Genomic DNA, 6,000 nt, shown 5'->3' with positions numbered 1-6,000 from the left:
AAAGTTTTATTTAAGGGAATGAGGTTCTAGAAAGCAAAACGACCAGTCGGGTCATTACATGTACCCCAAAGGAAGTTTCATTGATAATGTTCCATTTTATTAATGATGTTAGTTGGAATATAAATGTATTGCATAACATGGTTGGGGAGAGTATTGAGTGTAGATTTGATGAGTGTAGTTCTCCCCTCCATAGTTAAGAGTTTTATTTTTTATCCAGCTAGCCTATTTTTAGAGTTATCCAGTAGAAATTGAAAGTTACTCATTTTGGGACGGGAGTGAAATATGGGAAAGCCTAAATATTTTCCAAAAGGGTTCCCTTCCTTTATTGGGAATGATTGTAGAACAAAACTTTTATTAGCTTGCGAGCAATTTTTTGAAAAAATATCTTGGATTTTTGGAAATCAATTTTTTGGCCTGAATGGTGAGTAAAATGGTCAATTACGTCTATGATCGCTTGACAACTTTTTGTAGTGATTTTAGAAAGCAGTATTATGTCATCTGTAAAGAATAAATGAGAGAGATGAGGACCAGTTTTTGAAAGACAAATAGGTTGCCAGTTGAGATAGTCCACTGAAATATTAATATTTTACGAGAACATTTCCATACACATGATAAAGAGGTAAGGTGACAAAGGGTCCCCCTGACGAATGCCTCTAGAGGGTGAAAATAGGAAGTACGGGTTCCATTAATTAGGATGGAAGTAGATGTAGTAGTAATACAGGACATGATTAGTTTAATAATTGAATAAGAAAGGTTAAAGTAAAGAAGTATTTTCCGGATAAAGGACCTAGACGATCAAAAGTCTTTTTAAGATCTAATTTTAAAAGCATATTACTATTTTTGCCTTTCATTTTTTCAAAATGAGATAGGGTTTCTTGAACTATTATAGCATTGTCTAAAGCCCTCTTTCCCTGTTGGAAGCTGGTTTGGGTTGGGCCGATTACTTTAGAAATACTAGGCTTAAGTCTATTAACAATAATTTTGGTGAATGATTGTTAGTTGTTACCCGTCATTTCATAACTTATTGTTATGTATTTTATTGTTTAATAATATTTTTATTCCATGATTAATGTGTTCACTAGCAGAGGTGGATCTAGGATTTAGATGATGCGGGTGCTACATCTAAATCCTATGGCAACTTGACGCAATAAGGTGTTTTGTTATGATGGGAGAGAAGAATCTTGTAAGAAGAAAATTTATCCTTTACAAAATGTTTGTCGACTTTTTTATCCTTTATATATATAAATGTTGGTCGACTTTTTTATCCTTTAAAAAATTATTTAGAACTTTAAGATTAATTAAAAATGTAGTTATTAAATCTTTTTTATTTGAGTAGAAAGTCCTAATTATAGAACTTTAAGTTCCAATAAGTTTATAAAAATTATTTTCTTATTTAACTATGTAACATAATTATAATACCTTTCATGTTAATTTTTTAATATTTGCATTAATTCTAAGCGACAAGAGGAGTTGCTCTGATGGTAAGCAACCTCCACTTCCAACCAAGAGGTTGTGAGTTCGAGTCTCACCAAGAGTAAGGTGGGAAGTTCTTGGAGGGAAGGATGTCGAGGGTCTATTTAGAAACAGCCTCTTTACCCCAGGGTAGGGGTAAGGTCTGCGTACACATTACGCTCCTCAGGCCCCACTAAGTGGGATTATACTGGGTTGTTGTCGTTGTTGTTGCATTAATTCTAAGCGAATATATATTGATAATAATGAAGAATCACGAACTACAGTAATATTCCTAATAAATACGGAAAAGGTCTAAAAATATCCTTGAACCATTCGAAATAGCTCAAAAATATCCTCCGTTTGTTTTTTGTGCCAAAAATATCCCTGTCGTCTATGTTTTAGACCGCAAATGCACTTAAACTATTAGTCTTGCCATTGAAGCTTATATGGCAATGCAACTGGATTCACTACTAGAAATCTGGGAATTACCGACCAAAAATTTGTGACCAAAGTTGGTTGGTCAAAAAAAGCAACCAACGTTGGTCATTAATGTGGAGAAAATTATTAACTAATTATTTTAAATAATTTACCGACCAAGGTTGGTCGCTATTTGGTCAGTAAAATAGTCAACATGTTGACTGGGCGGGTCAGACTTGCTTGGTCAAAGAAATATTGAAATTAGTGACCAACTTGGTCGCTAATGTGGGACCTAGTGATGAATGAATGTAATTCATTAACTCTGTTATAATACAAATAATGAATACAGTATCATATACTACAACATGCTATATATGTAATTAAAGTAGCACGAAGTGTGTGTGTTATATATATACACACACTAACATATACTATAACAAGTTATATATACGTTATAGTATTACAGTGAAGTGTCTATGTGTGTGTACATATGTGTATGTGTGTGTATATATATATATAAGAACATGAAGCGCTAGGAACACAGGGTTGGGTTCTTTTAGGCATTGATACACTTGTAAATTGATTTATCGACTTATAACCTACTCAGATGCATCGGTGAATATTAAAAACAAAACGTCTCGACTTATATCAATTAATCTGTTATAATTGATTCATCAACTTATAACCTAGTGATGAATGAATGTTGTCACGACCCAAAATCCACTAAGGGTCGTGATAGCGCTGGACACCACTATCAGGTAAGCCAACAACAATTTACCAGCCATTTCTCATCTTATTTATATTGAAATCATTTCCTTTAAACAAATAGTTAATAAATAATAAACTCCACTGAATAAATGAGGATGTCTTTACAAAATTTAACTACTGAAAGATCCCGTGATCATCCCAGAACCCGGTGTCACAAGTGCATGAGCATTTACTAGTGAATGAAATAAAATACAGTGACTATCCGGAATACAAGTGGACAGAAATAAAATACAATACAATACTCTGAAGGAGACTCTGCTGTCTGCGGGGCGTCTCGATAATGCAACTCACCTAAGTCTTCGTACCAACCATGCCAATATGCCACTAAGCTACTAGCCACACATAAACCTGTGCAACAAAAATGCACAGCAAGTGTAGTATGAGTACGAAAACAACGTGTACCCCGTGAGTATCCCGTCTAATATCGAAGAAATAGAAATGAGAGGTCGACTTTACTAGTGGTCCAAATAATAATATATTATTAATGTGAATAATCATGGATTTATTAAGAATGGCAGTAATTTCAAATAAATCACAAACAGGTAAAAGTTCCTTTTTATATTAAAAGTCTTCGGATTCATAATCTATTAATTTTCAATTATCTCAAGTCAGGGAGAACAAGTATCAATATCAATAAATCTCAAGCCAAGCAATACAAGCATGCGCAAATCATGTCGAGGACGTACGGCCCGATCCAACAATATTTAAATTGTGCACTGCCAGAGGGTCGAATGGCGCGAACCATAGATGCATCTATTCAATCTACCGAGGCGTTCGGCCCGCTCCAAAATTAAACACACACAAACAGTAAACCAAGGAGTCAACATGGAACAATTATCCAAAGAAAGCTAATTCTCTTTTAACAATTTAAGAAAATGAAGTTTAATCTTTTTAGAAATTCATTTACTAATTCGATATGATTTAAGCAATTCAAACTGTCAATAAGATTACAAATATTCCAAGTATAGCATGTTTTTGGGTCCTAGACTACCCGGACTTAAACATAATAGTAGCTACGCACGGACTCTCGTTACCTCGTGCGTACGTAGCCCCCACAATTAGGAGCACGTAACCATTTATTTCAACTATGGGGACAATTCCCTATTACAAGGTTAGAAAAGAGACTCACCTCGCTCCGAAGATCCATAACCGGCATTCCACGCTTTTCCGAAGACTCGACTCGATGCGCAATGCTCCAAAACTCCAAGTTGCTGGGTGGAAGCCCCTCTCAAGAAGCTCCAAAATCACCCTAAAATAGAGAAAAATGAGCAAAATGGTCAAACTCCGCTATTTAATGTATTCTGCCCAGCAACTTCCGCACCTGCGGACTCCTTGCCCCTTCTGCGAGTATGCTTCTGCGGAGGCCGCATCGCACCTGCACCAATAACTGCTTTTGCTGTCTTCCATCTCGCTTTTGCGCTTGCGCAGATGTGGTCAATGCCTCGCACCTGCGGCCCTTCACCTGGGCGGTCATGTTCCGCTTCTACGCCTCCTAGGCCGCTTCTGCGGCTCCGCACCTACGGCCCAAGCCTCGCAGGTGCGGTTACACCAGAAGGCAGCTGATCATTTCTTCTTTAACTTCCAAATTTTTATCCATTAACCATCCAGAAATCACCTGAGGCCCCCGGGACCCCAACTAATCATACCAACCAGTCCCAAAACACATTACAGACTTGCTCGAGGCCTCAAATCATATCAAACAACGCTAAAATTATGAATCGACCCCCAATCCAAGCTTAAGGAACTTTAGAATTTCAAACTTCTACATTCGATGATGAAACCTATCAAATCACGTCCGACTGACCTCAAATTTTGCACACAAGTCATACTTGACATTACGGACCTACTCCAACTTCGGAATTGGATTCCGACCCCGATATCAAAAAGTCCACTTCCTGTCAAATTCTCAAAAACCTTCAAATTTCTATCTTTAGCCAAATGACTCCAAAATGACCTACGGACCTCCGAATTCACTTCTGATCGCGCTCCCAATACTAGAATCACCATACGGAGCTATTCCCAGACTCGGAATCCCAACGGACATTGATAACACTAAAATGCACTTCAACCCAGACTTATGAAATTCTTCCAAAAATTCTAACTTCCACAATAGGCGCCGAAACGTTCCCGGGTCTTCCAAAACCCAGTCCGTACATACGCCCAAGTAAAAAATCATCATATGAACCTGTTGTAACCTTCGAATCCCGATTTCGAGGTCGTTTACTCAAAAATCCAACCTTAGTCAATTCTTTCAACTTAAAGCTTCTGAAATGAGAATTCTCTCTCCAAATCAACTCCAAACTCCCCGGAATTCAATTCCGACCATGCGTACAAGTCATAATACCTGAAGTGAAGCTGCTCATGGCCTCAAACTGCTGAACGACGCACTATAGCTCAAAATAACTGGTCGGGACATTACATTCTCCCCCACTTAAACATATGTTCGTCCTCGAACGTGCTAAGAACAGTGTTGGAGTTGTCTGAAATCACTATTTAACACCTCGAGCACCTACCCATGCTACCACCACTCGGCTGGGCACCTTAGCTTGATCAATCTGAAGATATCCTTTTTCACTTAAGCAAATAAGCCTTAGAGCCCAATTCCAGCATCCGGAATTCTCCGCCAGGCCTGTTTCCAACATACGAACATCATATCAATCACCACACGATGTACCAGGTGTTAAATATCACTGTTTAACACCTCGAGCACCTACCCGTGCTACCACCACTCAGCTGGGCACCTTAGCTTGATCAATTTGAAGATATCCTTTTTCACTTAAGCAAATAAGCCTTAGAGCCCAGTTCCGACATTCGAAATTCTCCGCCAGGCCTGTTTCCAACATACGAACATCATATCAATCACCACACGATGTACTAGAATATGACCGCATACCTTTGCTGAATTCACACCTTGCACCGCTATATTAACAGTACCGCAATAACATTCTCTAAGCATAATAGTCGAAATTCCACAAATCTGATGCTCCTATTGCACCTCATGACATACATACATACATAGGTCTTGCTCTAACTCTTACAATACCGCCACGACAGAAGAAATGTGTAGAAATTCATGACCAACTTCTGAATCAATAAATCATTGGGTCTATACTCCTGACAAGACCCATCACCTCATTCTAAACCAAACAATGGTCTTTGCTCCTTAATATACTTCATATAATCAGATTGCGCTGATCCTAAATCCAATGATGTTGTCTCACCCAGTATGAACTGCTCAGGCAATAAGCCTCCCCGGACATTATCAAAAGTCTCTTATGATGCCACAATATGCCAATAGGCTACCAATTCAAATGCGATACAAAAGGAAAACAAACTTTGGAAGGGACTACTCAACTCACACAG

Source organism: Nicotiana sylvestris, chromosome 6 (genome assembly GCF_000393655.2).
Source record: "Nicotiana sylvestris chromosome 6, ASM39365v2, whole genome shotgun sequence".
Classification (NCBI taxonomy): domain Eukaryota; kingdom Viridiplantae; phylum Streptophyta; class Magnoliopsida; order Solanales; family Solanaceae; genus Nicotiana; species Nicotiana sylvestris.
Note: the sequence above shows the minus strand (reverse complement) of the source record.